This window comes from Thermobia domestica, chromosome 10 (genome assembly GCF_964235325.1).
Source record: "Thermobia domestica chromosome 10, izTheDome1.hap1.1, whole genome shotgun sequence".
Lineage (NCBI taxonomy): Eukaryota > Metazoa > Arthropoda > Insecta > Zygentoma > Lepismatidae > Thermobia > Thermobia domestica.
In genome coordinates this window covers 46,293,573-46,316,222 of record NC_137463.1, presented here as the reverse complement: position 1 = coordinate 46,316,222, position 22,650 = coordinate 46,293,573, and the positions used below count along the sequence as shown (strand labels likewise).

General features: G+C 34.0%; 1 protein-coding gene across 1 annotated transcript in view; it reads right to left on the bottom strand.

Moving 5' to 3' along the window:
• Window positions 1-22,650, bottom strand: part of LOC145661452 (uncharacterized) — a 365,296-nt gene that overhangs the window by 214,805 nt on the left and 127,841 nt on the right. The window lies entirely within an intron of this gene.

The following is a 22,650-nucleotide window of genomic DNA, read 5'->3' as shown; positions in this document are numbered from 1 at the left end:
ACTACTACGTAAGTTTCATAATTTATTTTTTATATTCGTTTTCCAGCTCCGTATAATGTTAAAAGTAGGATATACGTGTTTTTATATCGACCGATGTGGGGGATGAAGGAAGTCAACACGCCCCTAAACTGCGAACATACGCAACACTACACCTGTTAAGAAGACAAAATGTAGTTACGCCGTTAGAGATACAAATTGGCTAATGTTGGAAAACAGTATAAGTTTGGTCACTTTACGTGAACCAATTTTGAGCGATCGCTTAAATGCGCACAACCACGTTTTTGAGGCCGTAAATGAAGCGAGGTTACGCTCCTGACTTTCCTCGAGAGCCCGCCGCTGCAGATGCATGTCATGCAGCGGTAAATGTGCATCGATGGTGGTTTGAAAGTTCTGTAGCACGGCGAGTGACACCTTACGCAATTGTCTTTGCGTGTTCCACCTGAAGAGACTTGATTTTGCCAACGGCACGATTGTTTTCGTAACGTTACTTTCTTGTAGTGTAGCACAACGGACGTTACGACAATTTCATTTTTCACTCTTCCACAATACAACTGCATTCCTCTTGTATTCCAAGTCCACTGACTCACCACTCATAACACAGCAGGTTCCCGATGCTCTCCTTCGCAGATATCGTTGTAAGTTTCATCCACGTCTCCAGAGTCGGTGATATTATTTGGTTCCATGACATCCTCATCCAAATCAAAGTGTACAGTAACGTACATGCAAAGTAAGATTGACATAGCTCTATCTGTAGCGTCATTCATTAATTCCTGGAGTTAATTCGCAAGGTGTATCTCTGCCCTGTTTGGAGGTGATTCTGGAATGTCAACAGTAGCACAATATACTGCAATTTTACGAATGACATTTATTGGGTTTAAACTCATTTTGGATAGGCCCCTATAACTTTGACTTATTACGGCCCAATAAACATAATAATAAGAATGTCTTATTGTGCATATATAATATAACGTTCAGTGCACGTCGTCAATGATATATAGGACACAAGGCATACGATTAACATATTTGACCGTTGTTCATTGATAACTTATCGGCACACTTCTACTTGAATATATTGCTCTGATAGACGCTTTACTCTGGCGTAATTTTCTTTTTAGTAATAAGAGATAACATTCTATTTGTAACACACTTATACAAGATAAAACGAATTAAGTTCAGTGTCCAATTGTGTTATGAATTTTTCGTAATTATGACTTAATTTGTAGATTGCGCTATGTAACCTTTCTCTAAACACTCAAGATATTGTTTTTTTTTAAACAGGTACAAACGACAATTCAAACTGTAGTAAAGAATTCCAATCTTAGCTCCCACCTTGGCCAATATTTAAAAGGGATCCATCTATTGTTTATCTTAAATCTCTCCATAGCAACAAGAATTCGTAGCAACTCTCACTTTGTATGCAGATGATGACACAATATTCGTACTTGATCCGCCATTTGTCAGACGTATCGACTACTATTATAATGTTTTGCACTTATTGTTTTTTCCTATACGAATTTTAAAAGCGAATCGAAAGAGTGTGTCGCTAGTTGCGAGCTTTCCTACGTGGTGTCATATTGCCCTATGTTCGCACTTTATGAGAGGTTTAAACTCTTTCATCCCCCACATTGGCCGACATAAAAATCACATCTGTCCTACGTTTGATTCTTTTATTCACTCCACGAGTTTCAAGCAAATCCCCATTGTGCGTTGCTAGTTACGACGTTGCTAAAAACGTGTCATATTGCCCTATGTTCGCACTTTAGGAGGGTGTTTACCCCCTTCATTCCCCACGCTGGGCTGATATGAAAAAAGACGTATGTCCTACTTTTGACTCCTTTATTCATTGCAGGAGTTTCAAGCAAATTCCTATTGTGTGTTGCTAGTTATGGCCTTGCTAAAATATGTCATATTGCCCTATATTTGCATTTTAGAGGAGTGTTTACCGCTTTATCCCCCACGTTGGCCGATATAAAAAAAACACGTATCTCCTACTTTTGATTCCATTAGTCACTCCAGGAGTTTCAAGCAAATCGGATGTGACACTTGAAGAACCGTTCTTGTTAGTAAACCTGATTCATTAAATGCAATATGGATATTGAGCAAATATGATTGGACTTATTCAGTTTCTTATTTATGATGCTTTTTATTTTAGGAACTCTGAGTTAATTAACTTTCTCCTCCGCTCTAAGGCCTAGCATAAGGAAAGTACCTCAGACTCCCGTCAAAGTTGTGTTGAACTCACTTGAAAAACCTACTTGAAAATCCAAAGCCCAGGAATACTAGATTGCATAAGTTGCATTAAGTCTCAGCTTTTTGTAGTATATTTTTGATAATAGCAAGATATCATCTGTATGTATATTGATATCACAAGATTTTATACTTCTTTTAGGCAAATTACATACTTTCAAATATTATTGTAGTATACTACAACACTTGTAAGACTACAATGAATTTCTGAGTATGTTGATTGAATGGGAAAGAACTTCAACTTTGTTCGAGGCTATTAGAGAGTATATTAGTGTGTGGATTATAAGCATGCTATTCTTGTTGAACTGTTTAGGATTAAAATGTTGGTGCAAGCAATACTATAGGGGCATTGCTTTGTACTATTCTACAGCTGGTTGCGTGAAAATACAGTAATAACTTTAACTTTTTTGAAGTAAGTTTAAAAATCAAGTTAAAATGAAATATTTAATAGTAAGTCACAAGAGGGTCACAATACGAAGGAAAAAAGCGAGAAAAGGTGCAGGAAGAATTCTGAAAATGATTATCAAAATCAGTTTTGTACATGCAAAATATATTCAGGAAAAGTGATGGAAGTGCTGTTGATGCAATTAATGAATGTTCTGTGAATTGTACAGATGTTCCTCGTGCATCCAATAAATGTAATTCATTGACACCAGGCATTAGTGGCGATTCTTCTGTTGCAATGACAAACTGCTGGTAAACTTGAAACTAGTGTCAGTGTTAATGTGTTACCGAAGAACACAATTTAGTGCTAAATATAAGCCCAACATTGTGGAAAATCGATGAACCGATTTGTAGCTGTGTAGATGGCTATGTCGTCAAACAGGACTTGGAAATTGACTTCAATAAATATAAAAGGATATACTTTGAAATAATATCGGCCTCTCTAAACGTATCCTTACCCAAAATCTGACTAATGGAGAGAAACAACTGAGACATCGGCAGGTTTACTCAGAATCAAAGGACTCAGTTTTCTGCATTGCATGTTTGGTGTTAGGTGACCTAAAACAGAAATATGTTTCAATTTTAGGATCAATGATTGGCAAAATGCCTCAAATTGTGCAGCAGCATGAACATTCACTTCAACATGAGACAAGCATGAAGAATGAGGAAAAAGTCAATATGACTGATAGACTCTCATCTAGTGCAAGAGGAGCAACCCAACTACTGGAAGGATATTTTAAAACGAATTGTTGTGCCAGTCAAGTTTCCAGCATTGAGTCGAGTTTTAGAGGGACAAACTAGCACACAAGAAGTTCTGACAATGCTAATTTTCTCGGTTCTATTTAGTATCTTTCTGAATTCGATCATACTAAAGAACAACTATTTAAGAAGTTAGTAATATAGGTTCTGTGGAAACATCGTATCTTTCCCAACTAAATAAATTATGAAAAAGAGGAACCAATCCAGCTACTTGATATTATTTTTGATTCTACACCTAATATATGTTCTGTAGACAAGCTTACAATTATAACGCGATATATAAATATTAACTAAATTTCAGTTAAACATTCTATTTACTTCTTACGAAATGTAATACATCAATCAGAAGTTATCATAAAAGGAATTTTGCATATTTCAAAGAAATATGGAATAGATATCTCCAATTGTTGAGAGCAGTCGTATGAAAATGCCTCAAGTACGACTGCAACATACTTTGGACTGCAGGCATGAATAAAGCAACTGACTACCTTCCATACAGTGCGCATTTTCTTGATCTAGTTGTCTATGTGCTGGAGAAAATTGTTCAAATATAATATACATTTTGACTACTCTAACAACTCTATAACTTTTTAACGTTTCTTCGTAAAAATAAAATATTCTTAGTCAAAATTACAAGCTAAAACATTAAGTCTAAGCAAATCGCGGTGGTCTAAGCAAATAAAAGAGGATCTTCTGTATCCAAAGTTTTTTATAGTTTTTCGAATGGTATTAAGTACATCGGCCATAATTTGCTCAAAAGAAATCTCTTTCTGATCTTTGAGTTGTGTAAATGTTTATCTAAACTCACCAATGAGTGAGAAACGGCTTTAAGCTTTGACATTTGTCAATATTGAAGGAATGGTGATGCAGAAACTGGAATTTAATGATATGTAGATGACAACTTGCTGCAGAGCATGGAAGAAGGTGACTTCTTTAAAGCAAGGTAAATTTTAAAATGTAATTTATATAACTTAGGTCACATCGCTTTGTCATAGTTTTTCCTTTGTATGTATCTACCACTGAAACTATATTGCATGTCGTTGATAGTAAACATATTAATTCAGAAAATAATAACTTTTTTCATTCTTGAAAATGGTTTCCCAAATCTATTAACAAAATGTATATAAAATACGTGTTAACGTATTAGGAAAAATGAAGGTTCATCAAAGAAAAGAACTATCAACACACCATTTTTCCTCTATACTTATATACAGGGTGGACTATTTATAATGAATTACTCTTACAATTTTTACACTAATTGACTGGAAAATGCATAAGTTTTGTACCTTGCAGATCGGATGTTATAGCTTGGTCCAGGAGATCATGAAACCTTCTCTCCTGGCTTGGTGTTTGTCTTCAACGATCCCGTTGTCTAATCCGAAGTTTTGTGATTCCTGCTTTCACAGTTCCCTTTAATTTCACAGCTCACCTTTCTTTGTAGCTTCATTAGCTTTCACCATTTCCTCCAATACTCACTTAACAGTACATGAATAACTACATAATCTCTAAGTTTGACTATGATGCTGAAGCAGGAGATAACTACGTGAAGTCTTGCCTGTGCTTTTACGTCAATTAAAGTAATGGTTACGGTCGATAGTTCAATGTTACAGGAACATAATGATATAGTTAGATGGGTTAAAAATGAAAATACTCAGTCACTTACTATGGTCTTTCAATATATGATATATACTAACAACCCTGTGGTATAGTACAAGCAGTTTTTCTTAGGAAATTTATAGAAATGATAGTTCAGTGTTAGATGAGCGTTTTCATCTGACAATTTTATCGAAAATGGCTATTTCTATTTTATTCATATTACACAAACGGATATTTCGTTTATATTGCTAGAATATCAAATAAATCATTGTATTAAACAAAGCCCACATGGGCAATATGGTATTCAGCTAGACTAGACCAAGTATCAATTTTTTTCGAAAATGAGTTACTCATACCAAAGTACAGGTAATGCAATGTGAATTTGTATCTGGCAAAGTAGACCAGTTATACTGTTATTCAAATAAACACAATTTCATATAATTCACTCTGACAAATTTAGTTTGTTTAATTGTCCGACATGCCATAGTAGACCAAAACAATACTGGTCTAAACTTTAAAATGCTGGTTCGCCTCGTCTGCCTGGATACCCTATATTAGTGGAAGAAGTCTCTTGAAAACGATTTTCTCAAACGTGATTCAAAATGTTAAAATTTTCTTAATAAAAAACCTGTCTTCATATTCATTGAAATCCAAAACCTATGATAATACTCATTCCAGATCAAGAATAAAACGTTAAAAATTGGTGTAAAAGAGAATTTTAAATAATTAGTGACATTAGAAGTAGTGGTCGGAAATAAAAGTATTAGGATGTAGTGGTATTTCCTTCTCAGAGCAGAAAGTAGACGTCTCTACAAAGACCATTTTTCTTCAACAGGAAGACTGGATCTGAAATGAAATGTTCTCGCGTGCATAACTTAGCTCATCATTTTCCTGACAGCTCAGCTTTATTCTAATTATAGAACTCCCCCTTCATCCCCCTTCCCTCCGCGTTCTGAGGCTCTAGTTCATTATTTCTTGCGCTGTTGGAGGCAGTTAATAATCTCATTCCATCCAACCTTTGCTGACGGACGCTTATCAGATAACATTTCCTCCTCCTGACGCGCTCCACATTTTGACGTCATTAGTCAACTACTTAATGTTTTGACAAGGTTTCACAGTATTATGAAACGTGCAGGATTTATTCTTTCCCCCAAATAGTTTCTCGCCCTTAGTGTGCATTAATATGTCGCGATCATTTTTTCTCTTTTAAGTTTAAAAATCTTACTTCAGATGATGTATTCATTATAGAGATCTTTTAATTTTAAAATATCAAATTTGTTAATACAATTTACTACATATTATAGTCATGCTTAGAAACTAACCATCTCACTATGTTTAAAATGTCATGGAAATTCTTCCATAAAAAGTAGGGAAACCAAATGCATTTATACGATGTGTGAGGGTTTCCCCATGTGTTCATTAGTCCCAAGTCGTCCCGGGACAGAAGATTTAACCCTGCATCTGTCTCACTAATCAAACTCTATTTATGACGTGTTAGCACTCCACCTCATTCATCATAATCATCATTGTTCTTTATTCTGTTTATTATGTATTCGAATTCCTATTATCATCTTAGCACCTCAATCATATACCTGCACTCAACTTTACATTATTCTTCAATATAAATTGTTACTTACTACGTATATGACTACTAATCCTTATGTTCATACTCTTTGCACTCAACCCATCTCCATTTATCTTATCATCAATAGAAATCCTTCAAGAATCTATGGCAAAGAGAGGGCGTAACCATCTAATGGCTGGGAGTAGAGGTCTCTTTGCTCCTATAAAATAATTGATGAATAAAGAATAAAGAATTATGAAGTTAACCCTATTCCCGCACCCCCCCAAAAAAACGAGGTGCGGCTATTAAATAACAAGACTGCCCACCTCCTGTCGCGCAGGATCATGGGGGGGGGGAGGTAGCTAATGGTGTGTTGTTGATCTTGATCCTTCATGAGCAGCCGTGTTTGTTTCATGATTCTGAAAGCTTTTCTTTTTTTGCAGGCTTGCATGAGGAGGACAGTATTCTGTAGTAGTGTCGGAATCATGGTGAACTGTAAAGTTGAGCAGTGCATTAACATAAAGTTCCTAGTGAAATTAAAAAAGACACCGACGGAATGTTGTGCAATGTTAAAAGAAGTGTATTGTGATAATGCTATGTCACGTGCGCAAGTTTTCGAATGGCACAAACGATTTTCAGAAGGTAGGGAGGAGGTTGAAGATGATGAATGACAGAACCGCCCATTGAGTTCAAGAACGGAGGAAAATGTTCAAAAAATGAATGAACTTGTGTAGAAAGACAGACGTCTGAGCATTCGGATGATCGTAGGCATGACGAATATTATCAAAGAGACAGTAAGACAAATTTTGTGTGACAATTTAAACATGACAAACGTTTGTGCAAAAATTGTCCCGACAAACCTCTCTCAGGAACAAAAGGACATTCGTAAGACCATTTGCTGTGACGTCATTGAACGATTCAAAGCAGAACCAGACTTGCTAACACGTGTCATCACATGTGATGAAACATGGATTTTCCAGTGTGACCCCGAGCGTCAATCCATGCACTGGAAGACTCCCACTTCGCCAAGAATGAAAAAAGCATGAGTGAGCAAGTCGAAAGTGAAGGCAATGCACAGCGTTTTTTTTCGATATCAGGGGTATCATCATGACTGAGTGGGTGTTTCAGGGTCAAACGGTGAATCAGACCTACTACAAAGAAGTTCTAATCAAGCTGAAGGAAAGAATAAGTAAGAAGAGATCTTATTTGTAGAAGAACGCTGCATAAATTCTCCACCAAGACAATGCGCCTGCCCATAATGCCCTTTCTGTGAAGCAGTTTTTAGCAGCCAAGTGCATTCCTGTGCTCAACCATCCTCCATATTCCCCAGACCTGACTCCTTATGACTTTTATCTATTCCCAAAAGTGAAAAGTGCATTGAAGGGAACACGTTTTCATTCTGTGGAAGAGGTGAAACGAAAAACGGGAGATTTGTTGAACAGGGTGACATCTGATGACCTACACCATTGCTTTGAATAACGAAAGGCACGTATGCATCGGTGTATAGATAACAGTCAATTGTAACTTTCTTTGCAATACATCACATTTATGACACCAGTCTCTTTATTTTATTGCCACAACTCTCAATATATATTCTCAATCTAGGATTTGTTTTATAGGTCAATGTACTAAAATATATTATACACAGTTATGGTAATGTGTCCTCTATAAAAAAAATCTCTTATATCAGATGTGTGAACATGAAAAAATAGTGATAAATTGAAATTATGTAGATACAAATTATTTTCATTATGTATGTATAAATGTATGTTCCAAAACAACTCACGAAGGTCTGGAGCTATTTCAAACAAAATTGGTACATATATCACTTACAAATCAGAAAAAAAAAATCAATGAAGGCAAGATACCCTTAACACTAATGCAGGTGAAAAAGTGGTGAAAAATGGAACAATAATTAAAAAAAAAACTTATATCAGTGTCGAATCCATAATTCTCGGGGTCCTGCAATGGATAGTGACCCCCCAAATGACTTTCACATCGACTTCAGCCCCCATTGACATGGAATGGGAAGAGGTGATAAATAAAATATCCGAAATCTCATTATCTGTTGTTTGTAATAGCATCACGGGGAATGACAGTCTCGTTTGAAAATACTTTTAGAACACTACTATAACATACTGTATCCTAAATTGGGTTCTTATGTCCTTTAATGAAAGTGTATATAGTACGTGGGTTGGATGAGTTCAAACATTTATGCCAAAGATAGATCATAATATGCATTTTTATCACTATATACTTATTGAAATGCATAACGTAAGCTGGAAAAAGAGTTCAAATATTTCCATAAACTTCTTTTCTTGAAGAACAAAACTGGAATTTCAGCTCATTTATAATAGATAAAAGAAGTAAATAAATAGGTAGATACGCCGGTTTCATGTAACAAATAAAAAGCTCAAAGATAGATATAGATATTGAAGGTTTATGTGACTACTAAGTGCAAATATGTTATTGTCGCTAATAATGTGATGAACTTAAAATTTAAAAAATCTGCACAAATAAAAAATACTGGTTCAATTTTTTACTGTAGTTAGAATTCACATTTCTTAATGGTAATAGTAACCTAATAACTTGTTAATTCTGCTTTCAATTGTTCAAAAGGTGGAAACTAATCCAACCCCTAATACTAATCCCTAATACCTCCTTGAGTGTTATATTTTGTTGCATCCCATCAACTGCGTATAGATTTATATTATACCTGCTAAGTTACATACCATAAATTGTATGTATTCACATTTACTGTGTGTGTCATAAATTATATTCCTGCAACTTGCCATACGTTAAGATAACGGAAGAAATGGCAGAGAAGAATGCAATTTAAAGGGGAGTTCAAGAAAAACGTTGTTTCCCGCTAATATTATTTAATATGTACTTATAAGAGGTGACGAAAAACGCCCTACATAACGAAGACAAATATCGGTAATGGGGCGTTTACACTTAGTCGATTTGCGTTCGATTCAGTTGAATTGACGTCACTTTCAACTTAATCGACCGTGTAAACAGGAATTCAACTTAATCGCTTGTTGATCGAAGGCGACTAATCGACGGGCAACTGAATAGAAAGACGTTCTATTTTCTGTGGTTGAAATAATTGAACACATCCATCGATCTGATTCGGCCTAGTTGCTTCGATTTAGTGGCAAATGCAGCGAGTCGATTTAGTCGTGCGACTAAATCGATTTAGTCATGCGAATAAATCGACCAAGTGTGAACGCCCCATAAGGTAGGGCGTTTGCACCTGATATGACGCTTGTAGAGGAATCTGAAAAAAATATCAGTAAGATGTTACAAAAATTTAAGAACGGCTATTTAGAGAATAAGATGAAAATAAATGTTAGAGGGGAAAAAGCGTGACGACTGGTTCGCATTGGTCACTGTAAAACATAAAAGAAGAAGAAGAAGAAGAAGAAGAAAGGGGAGAAAATAGAATAGATGACTACTTTTCAATATCTAGGTCGTAACGTTGCCGAAAGAAACACTTATGAGGAAGAAAAGCACTTTCTGTGTCCTTGAATAAACAGTTGAGCATAAGACTATTAAAATGCTTCATGCGAAGTATTGTATTGTATGAAGCCAAACATGGTCATTGCGCAAAGCGATGACAAAAGGTGGAAGTTTTGAAAATGTAGATGTGGAAAAGAATGGAGATAGTTAGCTAGTCGTGCGAGAAATAAAAGAACGAATGTTAGAAATGGCGGAGAAGAAAAAAAACATTTACTAATAGATGTAATTGAGAAGAGAAAGTGAAAGTGATTGGGACATTGGCTGAGAAGGAACTGTATGATGAAAGACGTGCTAGAGAGTATGGTGGCAGGAAAGGGAGGAAGAAGGCGAAGGCGGTTACAATTGATGGACGGCTATCAAAGCAGGTAAATCGTATGAAAACGAAGAGCTTAACTGCAGACTGTGAGACAAGGAAATTTCTTAGTTGCAACACAGTGGCTTGTGAGCAATGCTAGAACATCTATGATGATTATAATGAAGGTGCTATGAAGTCTAAAAATGTGTAAAATAAGGACTACATTGTGGAAGACAGTTTTGTAGCTATTCAAGTTCAGAGCAAAGATGAGTGGTTGGCAGATAAGTGCAGAAAAGCGATCGGAAAGGCATATAAGTTACTGTTGTGGGAATGTGAGTAAACGAAGTCAAGTTCTAGAGATCATTACAAGTAACTGAGAATAGTAGTCGTAAAGTAATGATCAAAACCTTTTACGGGACTTCAAAATGAATATCTTATGAACAGTAGGCCACCTTGAAATATTTTCATTGACAAAAACACACACGTATACGTAAGAAAGAAATGATACAAATATAGACGATTTTAAACCTGACAATAGAAACACAAATACACCATGAATAGAATAGAGATTCTCTAGTATTTAATTAAGTTTTGCATATTTATGTTCATATTTGCTGTATTTAGTATGTCTGAATTATATTTGTAATATTGTATATCTCTCAATCTAAACCTGTTGTATTGTTTCAATAATAATAATAATAATAATAATAATAATAATAATAATAATAATAATAATAATAATAATAATAAATACCAACGGACTAATTTTCTAGCTAATGCTACATAAATAATAATGTAGGTAAGTAATAATATAACAAAACAGGGATTCTGTTGTAATAATTCTAACATTTTAACACATCAGTAGACATGAAACCCAATAAAATAAAAAATACAATTTCGTTTGCTCGTTTGTTTTCAGAAAGAAAGAATATTCATTTCAATTCATACAAATTGAAAAAATACAGTTAAATAAACATGTCACACACACACACACACACACACGCACATATATACACACACACACACACACACACACACATATATATATATATATATATATATATATATATATATATATATATATTGTTATTAATAAAACTCAATTATACAGTATATATATCTTTATATACTTTGTGCCGTAAACCGGCTGCATTGTAGGAGCAAACCGAGAGGAGCTTACAATCATGCTAGGAAACAGTTCATCATAAAACTAATGTTATATAAACTCCACTTTGGCTGTTGCCTTTATGTTACTACATGAATATTTATAACTGAATTAAGATTCATTTCCGTGCTGTTTTGATCGTTTGGGAATTAAACGTTTAGTTCAGCAGGAGATATCATTTGCATGCCAAAGAACATTGGAGAGAGGAAGACAGAGGAAGAGAGAGAGAGAGTATACGAAAATGTATACTAAAATGGAATTATGTATATGGTAGGGATTGAACACATGTTTGCGGGCACAATATGAAATTTACATTTCTTGGTAACGTTAACTCAGATATGAAAATGCTGTTTCTGTTTGCTATTGTGTAATTTTGTAATTATTCCATAGCTGCTTTCTTTTAGAGTCTTATCTGAAATGCCCTTTCTTTGCATAGGAAATATTGATTTATAGACAAAATTTGAAATCTTTATTTGAACTGAAGTTGTCCCTTTAGGATATGTGTTTGAGTTGAAACGAAAATTTGATACGAAAGCTCGCTCAAGTTAAATGTTAATTACCCCTCAACATATATTTTTAAACGGCCCAACAGTTTCCTAACTACTGCAATTTTGTGAACACAATATGAGAAATTAAGATAGTATGAACACTGCCTCATTCTTTTTTAAATGTGGGATACATATCTGTTTATATTGATACACAGAGGGAAGAAAACGTTTGTGGCGTACGTAAAAACGTAGGATACATACGTAAATCTTGTAGTTTTTGGACTTAACGTATGGCTATATGTAACATTCCGATGCAAACTCAAAACTGAAAACGTATGTTTTATAATACTTTCCATATAAGTATTCCATCTACATAAACTTCCCGTATGAAAGAAAGAACTGTATATAGGCAGTAAGCATCATACATACAAATGGACGTGTGTAACGGTTAGCTTATATATATAACATACATTTACGTATGTAATATACGGAAGACTATTAGATGTCATACATCACGCAGAAGAAAGATGTAACATCTAAGCGGCAGAAAGACAGTACGTACGTGGCAAATGAATGGCATATGCTCCGCACAGAATTCCCCAGTAAACGTATGGTTCCCTTATATATTTCTACAATGTATCGCAGTTTGTATAACGGATTTTGCTCAGCGTAACGAGTTTCATCTTCCTTACTTGGAGAGCGTATGAAATACACTATTTTAGGTGTAGATATTGAATCATGTTAAGGAAAGTAAATCAGATGCGGATAAAATCTGTAGTAGTGCTTCGAATCTATTTTAATGAATAAGGTCCCTCTACGCCTTTAGAATATATATTTTAATGAACGTAATATAAAATCCTAGCTCGAGGAACATACTAATTGTTTTTTTTTTTTTTTAAATCGAAAGTTTCATTCGTTTCTCCATGATGCGATTATAAAGAGTATCACTTCCATTTTTATTTAAATAGATAGCTTTAATACATTTTAGTGCAGTGTAGTTAATATTTCTATTTTACAAGAAGGCAGAAAATTATCCATCTTATTATATGTATTTTCAAAAGATATTTGGACTATTGTATTTGAAAAAATGTAGGATTCTGTCTCTCTGTACCGTAGGACTATGCAACTATAATTCCTTCCATGACCTAATGAAAGTTGGTAGGCGTTTTCTGTTTCTTTGTTGAGGGTACTCAGCCTGGAATAAAATCTCAAATACTGGTTCGAAACCCATTTTAAAGACTAAGACCCATTCCTTTTTTTAAAGTTTAACGTCTTGTGATTATCTTATCAGGATAAAGGATACGATGCTCATGACAATGTATAAAAAGGTAAGTAAAGGAAGTGAAAGGAAACGGAAGAACTCTGTGAAAAACAACGCAGTGTTTGTTCACCACAAAGCCACTTAGCATCTGTGACATCGAAACAAAGGACTCAACGCATCAGATGTAACAGATATCGAGCAATGAGCTAGCCAAAGTAGCCAAAATGTAATGTTCACATAATATGTAAAATATTAGCTACACAATGCTAATGTTACAATGTTAAATATCTTAACATTAAATCAAATCTTCTTTGTTCATAGTAAAAGCAGTTCCAATAGCGGATACACAATGCTAATGTTAAAATGTTAAATATCTTAATATTAAATCAAATCTTCTTTGTTCATAGTAAAAGCAGTTCCAATAGCGGATAAACGTTCTGATAATAAGTTTGCAACTTTAGCAAAAACTCTTTCCCATTCTTTATTTTCTAACTCCTTGTCTGCAATATGTCTAAAAGTTGTATCTTTATTATGTCTATAGTATATATCGCACACCTGCTGGAAGACTGCTCCAAGTCAAAAACACAGATTTGTCGGAACATGACTTTTCAAGTGTGTTATTCTATCAAAATCGCTGCCTGGAATTCTGGTATTTCTACCTTTTAGGGGTTAATTTGTTTAGTTATGTTTTTGCGAAAATACCACCAGGTACACCTTGCTTTTCTTTCTCTATTCTCTTTTGAGCGATAATAAGTCAAAATTTCAATTTTTTGAGATGTAACACTCTTTCATCGGGAGTGCGATATATTATGTTCCTCTAAATGATTCCAGATATTCGTTTAATTTTATGATGGTACTAAGCACGTGTAACATTCGATTGTGTAACTATTTGTTTTTTGAGTTATTGGTAATTAAATTTGATGGTTAGAAACATTTATGATTAAGTTCAAACTTTAGTATAGTCTCGAAACTTGGATACGAGACCAAAACGATACCAAGACTAGCCTTGGTCTTGATAACACACACACACACACACACACATATATATATATATATATATATATATATATATATATATATATATATATATATATATATATATATATATATATATATATATATAATATACCTGGAGTGAAAGTATAAGATCCCGCACGTTTAAGCCGAGAGTTAGTACCGTAGTTTAATAATCAAAATCTCTTGAAAATGAATCTAAATACTGATATGTAGTCTCCGAGGGAATCGAACTCTTTGTAAACATACGAGTAAAAGAAACAGACGTATCATTATTGCAACACCAATAGTAGAATTGATAATGAAGTATATCTCCCGGGAAATTTTTGTTTATCAAATTTTTAATGCTACAGTGTATAGTATGGTTAACAAGTTGTAAGTCAAAATGATGAAGATTTGTTTGTTTAAGTATGATATTGTCATAAAATGACCCATACGTCAATAGATATATATCACAATTTTATTGAAGTGAATATACTGAGATGTCCGTGAGGAAAATTCTATATGTATTTGGTTGTGGAATTAATTGAAATTGTTTTAGGTGACTAAAAATTATGTCTTCGTTGCCAATTTTGATTTGATATATTATTATTTTGTTGTAAAAAATGTTGAATTATTTTGGAACATGTAATATAGATTGTCGATTGACTTCTTCTAATGGTAATACGCTTATTCTTAAAAATAATGCTTTTATTACTTGTAAATAATAATAAAACAATAAAATAAACCTAAATCTAATATTAAACGGAATAAGTGAACAGTTGGGAATAAATTGCAATGTAGTAAATCATCTCTAAAAAATATTGCTACTTTTTTTTAAAGAAAAAAGAAAAAATGTGATGTTTTTAGTAACAAGTGAAAGTGTAAAGTAAAGAAAACTTCTAGGGAGTATGTATTTCTGAGAAACTAACGTTATTTCCTGTATTGTATTTCTGTGCACAAAAACTTATTGAAGAAACATGTTCGTTTGTTTTTGTGACTTTGGTTTATTGTCAGTCACAAAGGAAGTTAACATTTGGTCAATGCATTATCTGTTGTGGATATAACCTATCTTTCTCCATGTATGTGAGGTGGTATTTGGTTCAGATCAACAAAGAAGCATATGCTATTCCAACAATCAAAACATGGTATGAACAAACCATGGGGGAGAAGAGAAACACAATCTCTCTCAAATCTAGTTTCACAACATACATACACTGAGTTAGTTGTTTGTTGACATGATGCATTATGCAACCTTTGTGTACGCGTGAACATGTGTATGTGCATATGTTCTCTTCTAAGCAAAGTAGACAAAGACCACATAAATATAGTTTACGTATATAGCAAAAGCGGATATTTTGAGTGAGATTTGAACACATAATATGAAGAATGGGATGGACAATGGTACACAATGCAAATGGTTTACCGTGTAACAACATATGTTACAACTTCTAGAAGTGTTCAGATTTGGCATTTGGCATTGCACTGCTTTCAATTCCATCAAACACTCTGTGATTTAAAATTCAAAGAATACTGTTAAGACTAGTTTTGTTAAATCTATGTTTGAAAGTATTAAATGGAGACTTACAAAATTTGTTTAGCAATTTCCAATATATTTGTTTCGTAACTCATGATAACATTATTTTCATTCCAATTTATTATTTGTTATTTCTTTTACGCCGAAGGGCCGCGGTGGTTCAGTGGTAGAGTATTTTTCTCATCGGATAATTGGTTTGATCCCAGCTCACGCCAAGTGAGCTTTGTGGTAGACAAACACTGTGTGTGTGGATTTGATAGGGATTCTCCCCTTTCCTTCCAGTGTACTCATTCCACCATTTCATTTTCATTCATTTTTCATCATCACAGCCTCCTTTAGCGTAGTCGGCTTAAGCGTCGGACGTAAAACTTTAAAAAATTGTTTTACGGCTGTCTGAGTACTTTGTTCAAGGGACAGTTCTAACTAAGTAGTAAAGTGTAGTTCCTATGCCAGTAAAGCATGATTAGGATGGCCAGTTTATTTCCTCTGTGGCTAAAATATTTGTAATAAATTATTCATTATATTTTCATTTATTTGTTTAATAATCTGGTAGGGCATGGCACGAGAACAATAGAAATAAATGCAGAGATAGTACTAAACGCTTGCAGGGACATGGGTTTAGAAGTAAATGCAGAAAAATTAAATGTACAGAGTTGGTCAGGATCATAATACTACAAATTATTGATGCGCTAAAATATCAAATAATACTTTTGAAAAAGTGGATACTTTCAAATATTTAGAATCGATATTAACAGACCACAATCATATCCACGAATATATTAAATGTCGACTAAAAACAGGGAATTCGTGTTATTATTCAGTTCAAAATCTTTTGTCATCACGAATTCTGCCGAGGAAATTGAAGATTAAAATACATAAAATGATAATCAATCCTGTGGTGTTGTATGCTTGCGAAACGTGGTCGCTTACTTTGAGCAAAGTACTCAAACTACAAGTATTTGAGAATAAAATCCTAAAACGAATAGTGAGACCCAAGAGGGACGGGAATGGAGAATAGCCAAAGCTTCATTACGAGAAACTGCATAATGTAGGCCTATGCCGTTCACCGAACATTTTTAGGATCATCAAATTTAGAAGGCTTAGGTGGAAAGTCATGTAGTCAAAATGGAAGAAAATAGGAACGCTATCAAAATTTTAACTGAAAGTCCTATCGGAACACGAGCATTAGAAAAACCTATGTGCAGATGCAAGAACAATATTAACATGAATCTCAAAGAAATAGGAATACAAAATAGAAACTAGATTCAGTTGGATAAGGACAAAAGTCAATGGAGGTTTTGTGAATGGGACATTGAAACACTGTGTTCCATAGACCATAGAGTTAGTTAATATGATGATGCCCATGATGTATCTTATAGTAGCATGAACATATACATGAACCAGATTCTCAGAGCGCAATGTAGGATCAGGAACATTTATTTTAATAATCAGAAATTTTCTAGAAATTTGGAGGGAATTTGCTTTCCTTTTTCTTTTTGCGACGTTGATTGAACAATGCCTTGTTTTACTACACGTTGTTACGCATTTTGTTTCCTACGAATGAACAACCGAAGAATTATGTATTTATAGTTTTTGTTTGTCAAGACTGATTCATTTTAGTTCTACTACTTTCCAGCATCGATAGTACATGTTTCGTAATCTACAGTTTAAAGTATGATCCAGATCACCACTCGGAACTGTATCAAAGGTAAGCATCTCTATCATGAATCAAACCGAAGAAGACTCGCACGAAGGAAACATGCACGGTATTCAATTAATTACTGTCTGTCATACTGGAGGCAGTACTTTAGATGTCATCTTTGGTTTACCTAAAGGAAGTGTTTCTGTTCTTTTTACACGTTTAAGAAGTAACCATTCATGGGATCGCCTAGCACTATTGTGTGGTTTCAGAGCCACCTAGCGGGTGATATGTGAAGTAGCAAAATTTTTTTGCGGGTTGAATGGTTGATTGGACACTTTATTCTTTAGAAATGGCTACGACAAAATAAACATATGTAACTATACTCTGTTTAAGCTTCAGGTTATTATCTTGAAAGATTCATGTTTACATAGTAAAAGCAAATTTTGCACAGAAATGCAAAATATAACTCACGCCGTTGCAAAAAATAATCTGTATGGGCACTATACATATATAATTTTTATTTCGTGTCTTCTTTCAGGGTTTGAAAATATATATATTTAAATAATATGGTTATTTGTTTGTCAAGAAAAAATTTGTATGTTTGTGGACGTTTATATATTAGTGGGCAGTTCTTTGGACAGTGTTACCTCGGAAACCACAGGCTCTAGAAATATGCCGTTTTCTCTGATCTATTGCAAAATTTTGTGTAGATTGTTCAGTTCTAATTAATATTTTTTAAATAGTGATTGTTATTTCTTTATTACATATTTAGGGGTACTGTGGAAGTACTGAAATTTCAAAAAGTAAAGCATCGTATCCTACGAGTTATACATACCAACATCACACATTTGTATATGGGGTTAGTATATCTGTCCGGCATTTGCTTCATCGACAAATGATAATGAAAAACGTAGGAGAGCCATTTCTTCAGTCTAGGATAAAATTTTATTGTTTGGAATGTTTTGTCCAATGAACACCATATATCAGTGACATTCTAATTAATTATGTATGCAATGTATTTGCGTTTTACCTACTGCACGCAAGAGGAAAGAAAACACCGATCACAAGTGAATTAAAAATTCCATCCGAAAGTAGACTCAAATCTTGCAAACGGTGCGAGATTTCGAAAAAAAGTAATTGAAAAATATCCCGTTTATATCCCTTGCCGGTTTTTATCAAGACGCCCTTTACTTGTGTCTGTAAAGGATATGTATCGGATGTTGTGAGGAATGACAAAAAGATTCATGCTCATAAGTGAATTATGCGCTTTGTAGAGAGCGCAGGTTCAGATAGTATTGTTTGAATTTATTAAATAACAAATTTCTAGTGCTGTATACCATGTGCATGCGTGATATATTACTCAACATATATCAACCTTGATTTAAGTCTATATTGCAATGAAAGTAAATATCTACCGAAACGGTATTATGAATATAAATGTTTCGAACTATACAAATAAAAATAATAATGATTGGTGTGGTACAGTACGGGAGAGTCGTCTCCCGGATTGTTCTCTGCAAGAGACAAAGGCACTGAACAAGTAAACGGGAAATTCTTTCTCTTTCAAACAAAAAGAGATATGGTTTTAGTGAAATGAAATGATACTATTATTGTGACTTAACATCTAACTGGCATATGTACTGCCGATTCAGAAAATAGTTAGGATTGATGTGGTTAATGAAAAAAAAAAAACATTGGCAGCCAATCTCTTATTCAGAAGTATAATATATGGGTGGAGTCGACATATTTATTGAAAATGCACAATCAATACGAATTGGTGTTCGTGAAGAAATGGTACTTTATTCCCTTCATATTTGAAGAAGACAGTAAAAAAAGAAAAATCACTTCTTGTGAATTCCGTCAAATGATTGTTCAGAGAGTTACTGTGGTATGTATGTGTAAAACCGGTCGTGGAGAGCGTGACTTGCAGTGTACCATTACATCGACGTGTTGCTGACAATATACTTCTCAATTCTGGTTCTAAATACCATGCCCAATAGAAGTGCCTGCAAAAAATATCTGTTTTTCCCCCAGAAGCATACAAGTATCATGCGCAGTTGGACTTCATGTTCACTGCTATATTAATATCATACCCGGAAGTTTAAAAAAAACATTGTATTGTAATATATATTCTGTATTGTTTTTTTTAACTTGATTTTGCAAAAGCTGTTGAAATGGATTAACCTATGCACTGGTATTTCTATTTTGTATTTTGTAAGGCTATTCTACGCATGAGTAGGATTCGTGTTCATTTGTCTATTATTTAAAAATAAATAATGTACTCATCTTCTAAGACAAGAGTGCCTTCAAATTTTATAGAATCGCGCACCTAGTGTCTGGGTCATTTAGAGAAGATCCATATATTTCCCAAACTTGTGTATACATATCAAGTTTTGTTGATAATCGAGATTTAGTATCCCTCAAGAACACAAGAAAACAAAATAGCAATATGTTACATATTACATATGATTTAGAAGCTACAATTAGTAAACATTCCTCACTTCCACAATATAAGGAAAAAACTTATACGAGAATTCATTCTCTCTAAATATACATATCAGATAAGTATTTAAATTTAAGGCTTTAGTATAGCTAGTCTGACATCGGTAAAACCAAATACGATAATTTGTGGATTAAGATTCCACTGTTAATATCAATTTCGAAGTAAAGTAATTATTCTGGGTATATTTGAGAATTATTCATGTATTACTTCACAATTATACTGGACTCAAAATAGTTAAAATTGGATTTTATCTCTATTAATGAAGGGGCGCAAAACTAAACTATTAAAGTTATAAAAATCTTACAAATATTATGAGCTATGAGTATCGGCTTCTTGTCCGTATATGTACTTTAGATAGCAAATCACATCGAACGTTCCAAGTTATTCCCTTTTTTGAGGGAAGGGAGGGAAGGCTAATGACTTCCTTATAACTATGTAATGGTTCCTTGAGTTCTTCTGAAACATGTAAGTTGCATCATCCTATATAAGAGTACATTTTATACTTATTGCAGACCGTCGGTGTTTTTCTTTTATTTCCTCACCTACAATACGTTGTTACATATTTTGTCAAAATGTTTTAAAAATAATCATCTATTTACTTTATATACTTCATAAGAGTAATCAAGTACTTAAGACTACTAAGTCGTAAAAGTGCAGTATTTTGCAGTTTCTTAGCTTTAAACTGTGTGGGACGGTAGAGCTCTTACCTTTGGTGCGTGGTGTTTCTGGCTAGATCCCGAACTAAGTAAGTTTGTAATGGACACCATAATATCCGTGGATTTTCTAGAATCGCTCTCGTTACCTCGAATATTTTCATTTCACAAATTCTTCCATCATCAAACATTCGCCTTGATAATTCATCTCCCTTAGAATAAATGGTATATTCCTAAGATGTTAAACTGAAAGATTTCATTTCATTTCTTTTGTGGTGGACAAACACCGCGTTCGTGGGTTTTCTCGGGGTTCTCCCGTTTCCTCCCACTTTCTTCATTCCACCATTTCACTAATCCCTCTCATCATCACCGTCTCCTTTAGCCTAACCGGCATAACCGTGGGACGTAAAACTTAAGGATTTCATTTCATTTCATTTCATTTTAGCTCTACATTGTAAATAATTACGGTCAAATTTACTGACCGATTACCGTCAATTCTGGCTGTCAACTGATTGCTCTAAAAATGTACGGTATTACTGTAAAATTGTTCCTCGTTATGAAGTTTCCTCCATTCCCCATACCCGTTCCTCTTGGGTCCGAATATTCATCTCAGGATCTTGTTCTCAAATACTTTCAGTCTATGTTCTTCCCTCAGAGGAACTACATAATTTATACGGTTTACCCAACATTGTTAGGGTCGTCAAGTCTAGGAGGCCAGCAGGTCATGCAGCTAGAATGGAAGAAACTAGAAACGCTTTTGAAGTCTGGACTGGAAGACCAATCGGAAAACGACCATTAGGAAGACCTAGGCGCAGATTAGAGAACAATATTAAGATGGATCTCACAGAGATTGGAATACGAAGTAGAAACTGGATGCAGTTAGCCAAGGATAGAAGTCAGTGGAGAGCTTTTGTGACTGCGGCATTGAACCTCCGGGTTCCATATGCCATAGAGTTAGTTAGTCAGTTAGTTAGTTATTACTGTAAAATTGATGGTCGTATTTATGCCCTATAACTATAACTTTAACACTAATACCGTAAATTTTAGGGTAATCGGTTGGCAGCCAGAATTGACGGTAATCGGTCTAAATTGTGACCATAATTATTTACAGTGTACAGTGTATCGAATATACGTATGAATAACGATTGGCCCAAAAGTAGGTATACCCCCTGCGCTGATCAAGTATAACATTCTAGTTTATGGGTTTATTTGCTTCGGCTCTTCCGAGCAAGTGAAAAGTAAAGTAACACAAGTAAAAACACATTAAGAACAAATAATAAAGATACGAAGTGTACTTGATGGATAACAATAAGAAATGATATAAAATGCAGTACAATACTGTGTACCTACTATTGGGCCATCCTTATTAAGCAAGAAGATGTTGATCCTTTATTAATTAATGTTTCACTAATATGTCTGACAAAGGGCACTGCAAAATAGCCCGCAAAACTTTTAAGGAAAAATTTCTTTATATATTCTTCATTTCTTACATCACCATACGTTTATATTAAAAAGGTATCTTCAAATCTAAACAAAATAATTTGATAGTTCTTCATTTGTTATTTCTTTCTTCTTTCTTCCTTGATTTTTTAAGATTTCATTAATGAAACGAAACCGTAAAAAAGAACGGGAATAAAACAAATAGCTTTTTCATTTTTTAAAAGGAATACCTCTTTCCTGTTATTATTTGCTTTCACATTGTCTACTTCTTTGCAGAGCACAGTTTCATATTTTTCCTTGTCAGAGAATTACATCCACATTTTTCTTTAATTCAGGATTATTTTTCGTTTTCTTTTTTTTTACTGTTTTTTTACTTTTTATTTATTTTATACTTTAAAATGAAGCATCATTCTTTCAACTAAATATGACATTTGAAGAAATACCATAATAACTTCTTTCTGCAGTTTTTTCTTCTCTGGAGTAGGATTACATTTCTTGCCTTTATTTTTTTGGGGGGAAGAGGGGGCTTTTTACATTAGAA